The 12,842-nt window shown below is 38.3% G+C and overlaps 1 protein-coding gene across 6 annotated transcripts in view; it reads left to right on the top strand.

Moving 5' to 3' along the window:
- LOC121271729 (activating transcription factor 7-interacting protein 1-like) overlaps nt 1-12,842 on the top strand; it is a 183,916-nt gene that overhangs the window by 34,795 nt on the left and 136,279 nt on the right. For all 6 annotated transcript variants that reach the window (XM_041177924.1, XM_041177929.1, XM_041177928.1 and 3 more), the window contains exon 2: nt 8,202-8,250. The gene's annotated coding sequence lies outside the window, so the exon portion shown is untranslated. The remainder of the gene's footprint in view (nt 1-8,201; nt 8,251-12,842) is intronic.

Raw genomic sequence — 12,842 nt, 5'->3', positions numbered from 1 at the left:
GTGGTTTACAAGCAGAAAAATAACCAGGTTCAGCATCATCCATTTCTTTGAAATTAATTAGCACCATCAAAGCTGTGCTGGTGGCTGTGTTTCCAATTTTTGCTTGTAATGTAGTTAAGCATGTGGTTCTTTTTCAATTATCTTTGAATCTAGGATTTGTCCTTACTCCCACTCTTCTTTCTTTCTTATTGATGATCTCCTGGATCCTTCCTATCCTACCCACGGGTGCTCACATTTCACATTACTTTCTTTCATTACATATCTGCAGAGCAATGACTTTCAGCACTCAGTGCAATGACAATGCCGTGCTCTTAAGTGTGTCGCTGAAAATGTTTTTTTCAGTTCATTGCCTCTCCAGGCTAGCTGGCTACCACCTCTTGACTTCAGTCCCATCTTTCATTCTTTAATCTAGATAACAATCTTGATCTCCGTATACTTTATTTCTGATGGAACACCCGCTTCTCCATTTCTAAACCTTCCAAGAAAATTATTTCTTTCTCCCCCCCCCCACCCCTTTTCAGTGCTCTCCTGAAAGCTCGTTCTTCCCGAGACTGAACATAGCTCCTTTGGCTACATGTGTTACTTGTTGCGGGAGGACACTGGAAAGAACTCTGCTTCTCTGCTTTAAATAATAGCATGGAAATGTTTACATTGTCAAGAGATACCATTAACCTCTTTAAAAAAAAATTGAACTCCCAGTTATTAACTGAAAGCATTGTCATAGGTTTCACATATTAAAAACTTTTACTATACAAGATTTAAACAAAGCAAGTATTACTAGCAACACTATTTGATGAACACTGGAAATCTCAATGGGTCACTCTTATTCTGTTTTTATTTCCATCCATATATTTTCCAAGATCTTGAGGGTTCCTTCACTTCGCCTGGGACCAAACCAAGGTGTGCCACAGCTCTCAGGAATTCATTTGGATTCTCCTCTGTATGACACTTCTTTGGGGCTCAATTCCTTCCACTAGCCTTTTGTTGGGCAGCCCTCCAACTCTTTAAGCACCTGACTATTGTGCTCAAGCATGGACTTTGCTGCTTTCTAGCTCAGTAACTCAAAAATCCGAAAATAACTTAGTTTCTGATGGTCCACTGCTTTTGGCCTCAGCTGCTTCCAAGCACCCACTGCTGGCAGCTTTCTTTCTTTTTGCCAGTTTCCAAGCTGTTTCAGCTCCAGATGTAAAACTGCCTGGTTTCTGCAATAAATCACGCAGCTAATACTAAAACAGAAGGGTACCTCCCTGCAGCCTATCCCTTATCCCAGATAGAGATGTAAAGTGATTACCTTTTACTTCCAAAACATCTCTTGATTTTGGGACCTACATGAATAATTTATACGCCATTTGAAGACAACTGTTGACATCTTGTTCCCACTAAGATCGGGTCCATCCATTGTTTAATGTTTTCCCATTTCTAGCTCTGATCTTATTAAATAAACGCAGGTCACCATTTTGAATAGCAATTACTTCAGATCTGTTTACGAGCTTTTGACCAGATGCATCCATTATCTTCTTTTAAAAAATTTAAGTTTTGGGATTAAGTTAAGATTTGAATCATGAAATGAATCTCATCACCATTGTGATGTTAATTTCTACCATCTAAAAAAACAACTTAAGAACATGCTGCATGTTTTAACTATCTTATCACATGCAATACAAGCCAGTCACTCCATCTTGGCAACATGACTTTGTTGACTCTGTTGGCTGTAACCCTGATCCCATTTAAAATTCACAAATTTTCTTGCCATGTCCTCTTTTATGCCAAAACAAAAACAAAAATACTTGGAAAAACTCAGCAGGTCTGACAGCATCTGTGGAGAGGAACACAATTAATGTTTTGAGTCCGTATGACTCTTCAATAGAACTAAGGAAAAATAGGCCTATTGTTTGTGAAAATCCATCTTGATGCTCATAAGAGGAGGCTTCTCATTGTTATCCATGTGAACTTTTAAGCACAGCCTTTGAATTACCCTGTTCAGAATTCAACTTCTGAACTTCATTGTGCTGCATATTTGTAGAATCTTTTTGAACTTGAAGAACATCCCAACTAATTCCACAGTGAGACCATCTTCCTCCTGCTCATCAGCAAATGTATTTTTATTTTTAAGTCCATTGTTCAGACTCAAGCACTTTGCTTTCTCTTTTTTTTGAGATGGCATGTTCCAAATGGCTGCTTTTTGTGCCAACATCTTATGCCTTCATTGGTCAAATTCTTCCTTAGCCACTTAAACTGCATACAAATTATATTTTATGTTCGAGGAGAAAGGTTTCATATTCCTGTTTGGCCTAGTCTTTGAACAGTTTATAGTTTATTTTTTCTTTATCCTACTCTGAGTCTTGCTTAATATTTTTTGAGTCTTGTCGATCACTTTGAACCTTTATTTTATGTTCCAACACTTTGAATCTTCCACGTAACTTGCGAATAGCATCATCCCAATCACCTTGGGGTTTCAAATGGTTTTGTGAACGCTGTCCATTTGCCTAGATTTTTGCTGCTGTATCCTGTGTCTCAACACTGGCAAGCACTTCTGATTCTGTCTCAGGTGTCATTGACCCTTCAGGATTACTTCGCGAACTCTGTCCTTTCTGGGGAAATCTTTTAATTTGAGACTCTTTCAGCACTTTTGCTGACACTGTCCTAAGATTTGGCAAAACCATATGCCCCCCAAGATCATTCTCCAATATAAAATCACGTGCTCAATTGGCAGTTTGGACACAGCACCAAAACTAATGGATCCCTTTGCTCTACTCAATGGGATAGGCCACACTTCCCATCAATATCTTCTATCAATACATTTTTATTCAATAAACCTTTTTTGAAGAAAAGTCTAAATCTTTTGCTAACAGCAAGCTCTGAGCTGAACTGGTATCTCTCAGGATAACAATATTTTTAGGCCCTTGGACAAAAATAGTGTGACTTCCTCTTCAAGTATAAAACTTTCAACTTGTACTGCACTGTTGGAGATGCCACCTTTCTGATGAGATGTTAAGGCGAGGCCCAGCCTGTTCTCTAGGGTGGATATAAAAAATCTCATGGCAATATTTGAAAAAGAGTAGGGGAATTATCCCTAGTATCCTGGCTAAAATTGATTCCTGAATCAACAACACAAGATTATTTGGTCATTATCACATTGTGTTTGTCAGAGCTTGCTGTGCACAAATAAACTTTCACATTTCCTAGAAAACCACCGTGACTACACTTCAACAGTACTTCATTGGCTGTAAAGGGCTTTGAGATGTCTGGTAATGAAAAGTGCTATATAAATGAAAGTCTGTTTTGAACTTGTCAACAGAATATTTCAGCCAAACAGAATTAGATAGTGATCTAAAGTAGAAACTTCAACCCATAGGAGGCAACTGCAGTAACCTACTACTTCTACAAAGGTGCACCAACTCTCAGATTGCAAATTGAGCGTGCATCCATGCTGATCTACATGGCTAAACTACTTCTGGATAAGCTTGCTCAGCCACTGGGCACTTTGCATGCAGAGCTGAATTTGACCAGGCAGGAAGAGCCAGGTGATTTTCTAACAATGGAAAGCATTACATTGTAAGGAAGAATTGTCTTCATATAATACTAGGGAACAATTTGGAAATGTACAACTGCACTGCACATACCCAAAGCAGCAACCATCTTTTCTCTTTCACTTGTTGTTCAACCATCATTTTCTGTGTCTTTAGTTCACTTTTCTAGTATTCATAAGATTTTAATTTACCATTCTATCCCAGTGAAAAATTAGAAGTAGCTCATATAAAGATTTATTTTGACCAGCCTTCTAAATGCATACATGACCCTGATGGACAATATTGTCTTTAGATAAACATTAAGTATTGAACTAAACTTGTTAACACACATTTCTGTTTTGTGCTAAAGGAATCCATCTTGTGATGGAATCCAAGGTTTGAAAGACCAATAGGAAGCATGTGCGAACTATAGTCTGAACAGATGACTGGTCAGGTGTGCTGTTGGCTGTACTCACCCTGGTTTCAAAGCTTGTTTTTGTTCTGTTATTTCTTTTGTTTTGTCAGACCTTAACTGATAGGGAAATTGACTTCAGGTTTCTGGGAAAACTGAAACTAATTGAAACCAGACAGAGACACAGCCATAAAAGCTTAGATTGCCCAGCAGTACTGTGCAGGCAGGCTGGAGAGAGTTACGTGTGAAGCATTTTAAAGAAGGAAACCCGAAGCTGGACGAGGAAAGGGAATAAGAAAAGTAAGGTTATTGTTGCTGCTGCTGCTTCAGTAATTGTAAAGGGACCAATTTAAACAGAGCTGTCTGTTTTGGGTGAAGACTGTACTTTTGGGGACTTTGGTTGGGATCAAATGTCAGAGGAGACTTGGTGGCTAAATCCTGCATGGAAATAGGAACTGAAACTCCACCCAAGGAAAGCAAGAGTTTGAAGGACTTTTGCTGAACGCAGTGCCATATATCCTAAGTGGATTGCCTGATAAATCTTAAGACTATCTTCATATCCCTGTTTGAAGTGTAATTTCTAGCTTATGTTGACAACAATTTGTCTTTGTTCACATGTAATTTGTTTTTTTGTTTGATTATTAAAGTAAAAGTTATATCTTTTTTTTCCATTGATGTTCAATAAGTTTGGTTCTCTTAGTTTGGTCTTCATAGGAATCATTAATCTGTCTACTGGGACGACATATCTCATAGAACTAAGCACAATACATGTATTAATGTATATGTAGGTCACATCAGTACTCGAGTGTATTTTTTTTTGCCTCCAGAATTAAAGCCTCTGTGTGATTCATTGCTTTGAGCTTGCACCTATTCATTACCACAGCAGTGATCTTGTAAGTCTTCATGCACATTAGCTTGTCCAATGCTACTTGTTCCCCTAGTACTGCTGCTCCATTATTGGTGGCAGCTCTTTCATCCATTATGTCTTCGCTCACAGGAATGCCTTTCTAAATTCTTTCATCCCCTCCGCGGTACTCTATACCTTGCTGCCACCTCAAAAACTCCTTCGATTCTGTTGTCTGTGCCCTAGGCCCCACAGAATTCTTTTGTGTTTTCTCCCCTGCTTAGCTTTCACTGTTTCCAGTTACCTTTATAAAGCACTTTTGTGAGATGTGCTAAAGAAGTGTTTGCTATTGAATCAATTGAAAACAAATTGGTTATCCTTACTGTATTCTGGTAAATAGTTTGCAAATGAAACTCTCTATTGACTTCGCTTCTGTGGAAGCCACACTCAATATTGCTGTATACGTGAGTGATTTTCATGGAATTCATCGACCATAAATGGTTCCAGAGCAAATATTTCCTTTTTCGGTTTCATGGTTTTGTACCCGAGTTGATTAAAATTTGGAAATATTTCACTTCAAAGAAAATATGGAACTTCATTTACAGTATAGAATTATTCAGTTATTAAAGTTGACATAATTATAACTGAAAATAAGAGTTTGGAGAGGACTAATTGGGGGAAGAGGGGAGAGGAAAATGTGGACAATCCACCATCACCACCATCTCCAAAGCAGGGATTTTAGTTACAGTTAGCTTGATATGAAAGGGGAGGTGGTAATATCTGATGCAGTCCAAAGCAACTCAGGGAAAAAAATAAAAAAACTGGCTTCAATGATTGATCCAACTAATGGGAGAAATGTGTAATAATAGATATCAAACAGGCTTGTAGTCACTAATCCCTGGCAAGCTGTGATTTCTAGAAACAATTGTAAATTATTAGTCGGCAGAGTAAAATAAAAGAATAAAAATAGTTGATTTAAAAGGAGAGGTTAAAAGTATTTACCCAAATGTAAAAATGTATGTTCCTGAACCATTCTTTAATGATTAGCATATGAGTATACTGTTCTTGGGAATAAGTGACTTTGAGCTGATTTAAAAGTGCTCTGCTGTTTCTACATGGTTTAATTAGCTCTGTGCATTATTCTACTTATTCCTACATTGTAGCATCGTTAAATATTTGTGTCAAGAATTAGTTACAAAAATATCTGTTAACCATGAGGGACCAGTAGCCTCTAAAGATGGACAAACCATGTTGTTAACGTAACATTAATGTTAATGGACATCCTGGGGAGCATAAATTATATCAACTTTTTATCAGTGATGTTATGTTGATCAGATTTGGCCTAGCGGGGTAAGAGCAGAGTGTACTATTTAGATCCTCATTAAGAACATGCTGCTCACCACTAACAGTAGGAGTCAAACCTGTCATTTATACAGGACTCAAAATTAAGATTGTTTGATGGATTTGAAGGATTATAATAGCAAACCCTATGCAAGGAGAGGGAACTTCTCCATTTGTCTGTTGGGACATGTTAATTCATCTAATTTGATACAGTGGCTGAAGCTTTATGAATTAAGCTTTTTTTTCCTTTGATAAACTTTTGCCCTTCCCACAGATCCCTCTTTTCCACTCCCAGTATCTCTTTGAGGTCTTGGATGTCATTGTCACTTTGGGAAAGGTAGTGGCATGTAGAGAGCTGGCTATGATTTAGTTAGATGTATTGTTTGAAAGTATTTCTCTGTACTGTTCAATGATTCTTAGCATCAGCACCAGTCTCGAGCACTCCTACTGCATACAAGTGCTTTACAACCAATTAAGTACTCACTGTTATAATGTAGGCAAATATGGCGACCAATCCACATACAAGATCCTACAAACACCAATGAGCTAAAATGACCAGCAGACCTTTCCTTTATTGGCCATGATTGAGAAATAAACATCAGGGCAATAGGAAAGTTCCCCTGCTCCTGGTCGAATCGAGCTATGGGATCTTTTATGTCCACCCAAATCTTTTATGTCCACCCAAGAGGGCAGACTGGTTTGAACATCTCAAATAAAAGATGGCAACTCCAAAAGTGTAGCACTCCTTTAGTACTTCACTGAAGTATCAGCCTGGATTATTTGCTCAAGTCTCTGAAGTGGGACTTGAAATCATAATCTTTTGATTGGGTGCCACTGAGCAAAAGCCTCTTCTGCCCCCACCCATAGGTAGCCTCAAATTATCCATGATACGTAGAGGTAAATTGGATTTGAAATAAGGGGTGCTGCTAAGTTTTGAGTGACCTAATTTATCAGCACCAATTGGAATATTGAAAACACATTTTATATGGGTGCTTATATGAAATGTTATTCTCCTAAATTGGGTGTCTCTTTTAATTTTGCTACCTTTGTCTGATGGCATCAACTAATTGAAGTTTCCATGGATGCCAAGTACCTCTAAGCCAAGAGTAGTCATTATTCATTCATGTGAGCCCCCACAATGAGTATTGACTGCATGGGACACCTAGGGTAGCCTAACTAAGCCAGAAATCCACATGCAAATTTCTGAGGTCTTGCTGGTTAACAAACAGGAGTGGGACTGTTGACTTTTCTCTCTTCCTCTCCGAACTTCAAATTGTAGCATCTATACCATTATTGACCGATCAGCTGACTCGACATAAATTAGGGATTACACCTGGATCGCCCAAGTTCTGTGTAGCTAATTTTACTGTAGAAAAACTCACTTGTGCAACAGGGTAACTCCTTACGGATCTTTTTATTTCTTGGTTCTGTTTGTTTGGAAGCTAAGATTGTAATTGATGTAGGTGAATAATGTCTGACATGCAGTTGCACAGTGTCATGTGACTTTAAAGTGATTAGTCATTATAACAGCTATAGCTCATTGGAATCACTACTCCTTTGGCTGAAAACAAATGCTGCTTTACATTGGATGGACTGGTCATGGAATCTTATTTTCCAGTGTATGACAGTACATTGCATGTTTTGGTGTATTGAAATTTGAGACTCCACATAAATGGTGGCTGTGAGGGACATGCTCCAGTTTTCAAAGCTCCCCTCTAATAACTGAACATCTTGAAAACTGGCAAAATAATTACTCATTTGCAGTCTTCCACCTGCGCCCCGCTACTTCCAAACCAAATGTGCAAACCTTAGCCCAACATTAAATACCATTTGAAATACTAGATTTATTCTATAACAACAACTTGTATGTTTTCCGTCTTTTTATTTATAGAACCGTGGGCATAATATTTGATGCAATCTGACATTCCAAATGCAATATGCCGTAACTGTTACTTGGTTGAATAAAATGCAGCTTGACTCCTTTGTCACAGCCAGTGCTGTGTTAATGAAGTTTCTGTTATAAACTTGCTCTCTGCTAATGTTGCTTATTAGATTCTCTGAGCAGAGTCTAACAGTATTTTCCCATTTCTTTCAGGAGAGACCAAAGTGAAAAGCTGAATGGTCTGCTTGAAATAAACTGAAAGGTATGGCTGTCTTTGGGTTTTTTTTGTTAATTGGTGGTTTCACTTGCAACTGCATTTGAAGATCAATCAAGAACACCACATGCACAAATTAAGCTAGTCACATTTTTCTCTGGTTTTGGCACAAAAGAAACCGGTCTAATTGCGCATGTAACTATAATTGTGTTGTGGCTGTAATGGCGAGTGTCATGACGCCCCTTTTTTGTCTGTGGTGGGATATGGCGCTAGAACAAAGGGTAGTAGAATTTTGAAACTCTCCCACAAACGCACTGATGCTAGATCAGTTGTTAAAACCCACGGTAAATCTCGGAATTAAAATTAAGGGATATGGAGCGATGGCGGGTATATGAAGTTAGATCACAGATAAGCCATTATCTCATTAATTGGCAGAACAGGCTCAAGGGACTAAGTGATTTCCTCCTGTTCCTATGGCATCACTCAGTTGCCCATTCTATTTGTGAACCTAGACACAACTTGATTTGTGTCAAGACTGAGCCTCTTCCTGACCTCTCCCAACACCCGTGTAAGTTCACTTTTAGCACAGCTCACTGGCTGGTGATTAGGAGTTTGAATCTAAGTAACTTTCTTTCTTGCCCTTTCTTCGCAACACTGAAGCCCAAATTTCCACATCACAGGTTGAATCTTTATGATTTGTATAGCTCAGTACTGTACCATGTGGCACATTTAGTACCGGACCATTGCCCTGCGTACTCAACAAGCATACATACAAAGGAAATCCTAGCCTGCAAAAAAAATGCATTAAATTGGACAAGAGTTTATTTTGAGCACCATTTCAATTTCATGTCCCCTTTGGATCTAATCTCTTGTCATCATTTTAGTCAATATCTGTAATAGTGGTGTCACCATACATACCTAAGTATAGTTATTGGAAGTTCATCTAATTTCATCATCCTTTAGGAATTTGAAATTCAACAGATTCTTACAATGAACTTGAAGGTTTTGCAGGCAGAATTTTTGTACAATGAAAACTGATTTCAGCTTCTAAAAAGTTAATGGTCATGTTAAAGGGAATACTGGTGAGTCTCGTTTATGTAATATCAACTGGTAAAATGAATTCCAGTGCAATTCCTGACCTAATCACACTGCATACAAGCTGGAGCCAAATGTCCACACTCCACCTTGACACATCTGTTGACTAAAATCAAGATGATGAAGCACACAAGAAGGTAAGAAGTTCACACTTGTCTGTATTAAAGCTCAGTCTGTTTTGGGGCAATCATACAGTTCCAATCAATGTCATAAGGTTTTGAAAAGATTTCTGTCTAAATTCAAACAATGAAGAAAATCTGTTTGCAGCTGAGAAGATATCAGGGATATTAATTAGGTGATGCTCCAAAAGGCATTTTACTCATGCTGCCATTTTGGAAACCTATGCTTTTGGGTCATAACACCCATGGGAAAGTTACCAGTGGTGGTAACTTTTGAAACTGTGCGCCATTTGCTGTATTAGTGTGTATAATTTCAACATTTCATGACAAAGTACTCTCAGTTGGTAAGAGGTTTATAAATCACAGAATCTTAAAATATAATGTTGCAGTTATCTTAACACTTTTGATGCATTTGTTAAACTTATGTTAAAACGTGCAGTGCTTGGGGAGAATGGGGTGAGCTGTAAGGAGTGCACTACCAAGCCATTCCCTGTACCATCACGTGCTTTGTTCTATATTTAGCATGTTAATGTCTCTTTGCACATTTTTAAAATTCCCTCGCATTCAAGTCTTGAATAATCGAATCAAATAGCATGGTACCATGGCACACTTGTGCATGCACACAGATGGAGTTTATATCTCCCATTGTAAACTTACCTCCATCTTTAAAATGAGTTCTGGATGTAGTTGCAATTAATTAATTGTGAAATTATGCTGATGGAGAAACTAATGATGTCTCTCCCATTTGATCCTTGCTCTATCCTGTGTTGCATGTTTTCAGCCAACGGGCTGATGCATTTGGCCTTCATCTGTGTGAACTAAGCAGGAAGGAATGTTGCTTCTGATATGAATGAATACTCAAATATTTCTGATCAATAGATGAGAAGAATAATCCAGTTTTGCTGAAACTCCTAGTACAGATCACCTTGCGTACCTTACTGTATAGATTTACATATGATTATTGGGCACATGGGTGTTTTTGGAGGCTGACTTGGGCTGGCAAGTCTAGGGAGAAAATAGTGGAGTTGAAGGAGTGGAAAGAAGAATAATTGGCAGTTGAATTATTTGTTACGTAAGTTACGTGACCTAGCATGTGGTTCTATTGCCTTCATCCTGTCAGCAGAATAACAAGACCTCAAAGTTCTCTTTTAAGTCACACATCTAACCTGCTGTTACTTGACAGTTGCTGAGTCAATGTTTTGGAATTTCCTGTCTAACATCATGATCGGAACACCTCCCCACAGGATGGTAGCACTTCAAGCAGAGGACCAAGTACTGCCATTTCAAGACAACTAAGGATGGGAATTAAATGTAGCTTTTCCATCATCTCTGATTCAAGAATAAATAATGGGTTTAATTAAAACCCAGGATCACTACTCTTTTCCTGCCCTCATCTGAAAGTCATATTGCTCTCTGGTAAACTCACTTAAATTCTGCGTAAATAGAAGATAATTCAGAGTTTTGAATCCAAAACACTCGAGTAGAGAGAAAAACAAGTTTAAATGTCTTGCGTCCCTAAACTATCAGTAATACTTTTGTCATTTTGTCTCCGTGTTCTCTCTACATCATTTCTCTGGTAACTGATATCAGTTGTGACCGTGTGCAGCTCTCAACAATTTATTGATCAGCTCCTGCACCCTTATTAGGTTTGCAGGAATTGTTTCAAATTTGTATCACCCCCTCCAATCTCAAGGGGAAGAACAACCTCAAGTTTAAACTGGATAACCTATAACAATTTGATTCTTGTCATCATATTGACCATATTGAATCATTTTTCAGCATGGCTTGAGGAAAATCCAGGAAGGCTTATCAAATTGTTGATCATGAGTTATAACTCCAGCCATACAGGACTTTATTCTCTCTTCCCATTTTTGCAGAAAAAGACAAGAAAAAGAGCAAAAGTTATCAAGATAAAAGCATCAGTCCTGATTTACTTCAGTGCTTGCACTAAGTGAAAACCCAAACAGTGACTACATAATAGTGAGCTGTTTTCATTTGAGTGCTCTAGTGGCAAGTAACACAAGCAACATTCATTTTTTTGACATTGGCATGAATCCTGTGTGTTTGAGTGTTTTACCCATTATACTAAGCACAATTCAAGGCCACCAACCTAGTAAGCATTGCAAAGTTAACCCTGCACAGAATGGAAGATGTCCAGTTCACTTGAGCTTTTAGTTTTTCTATTAAGCCCTTTCAATTTTTCATTTCATCACAATCTTGTTTTACTTCTTGCTCTATCTTATTCTATTGCCCAGATGTTTGGGTCTTTATCAACAGGATGATTTGATTGGAGTCTTGACATTACAAAGTGAATATCTAGTATTCCCCAATATATCCTTGATTGCTTTTTGTCTTTTTATATGACTTATTCGACAACTATTTTTTCACTTCTATTGGAAAATATGTTTTTATATACCCCCAGCGTTTTGCTCTATTAGCTTGTTTAGAAAGTGTGTATAGCACCTATTTCAAAGACATGCTGTGAGGTGAGCAAGACTTTCCTGGGCATACTGAATTTCAACCTTGATGCCATCTGAGTTTGACAATCAATAGATTTTTTGCCTTTAGGAAATGTGAGGTCTCTTTGGGGTTCAGTGCTTCCAAGATGATGATAAGCCTGACAACTGAGGCTCTGAACCAAGTCAATGTCTGACAAGCTAGTAATTCAGTGTCTAGACCGGGTCAGTCAACAATACCCAGGATATTATTAACGATTGACCGTCAACCAGTTTCACTAATGAAACCTGAATGGTAGAGCAGCCACTGAGGGCTACATGAGGTAACTCTGGAAGCCAGTTCTTCAGTAGATATGTGGCTGAGCAAACTTTTATATTTGCATGGTTTTAAGATGACTGAGTTCCAGCAATAACCCTATGGTCACAAAGGGATCTAAACCCTTGGTTCTGCCAATTTGCTGCTAGTCATTCTGGATTTGAACAATTGGGCTGTGTTCCTATGGGGAGAATCTGCTTTCCCAAGATGCTCAAACTGCAGGTAAGTCCCGATATCTCAGTTGCTTGATTTGAAGACTCTTAAACACGGTAATGGGGTTTTGTACATAGCAGACACCTATTTGAGAAGTGGGGGGGGGAGAATTCCCAATAGATTGCAGGACTGATAATGGGCAGTCCCAGGTGCATACCATATTGGAGCTACAGAATATTAAGATTGCAAAAGAAGTTTTAGCAGTGTTGATGCTGGTCCTGTCATTAATGTGTTGACTTTTTCAGTTTTAAATGCTGAGTGTTTCTTGGCAGTTTCTGTGCTAACAATTTATTTTGGCCACCTGACCTAATACTGACCCAGAATTAGTGGTAAATGTTGTGGGAATTGGTCCTTTTTATTTTCTTTCCCTTGCTCCCTCCCAGAGCAAACTCACCAGTTGTTTAACTTGAGGTTATTCAAAACTCTTCTAGTGTCTAAATT

The sequence above is a fragment of the Carcharodon carcharias genome, chromosome 31 (assembly GCF_017639515.1).
Source record: "Carcharodon carcharias isolate sCarCar2 chromosome 31, sCarCar2.pri, whole genome shotgun sequence".
NCBI classification, from domain to species: domain Eukaryota; kingdom Metazoa; phylum Chordata; class Chondrichthyes; order Lamniformes; family Lamnidae; genus Carcharodon; species Carcharodon carcharias.
The sequence above is the reverse complement of the archived record's forward strand: the minus strand, read 5'-3'. Positions and strand labels throughout refer to the sequence as shown.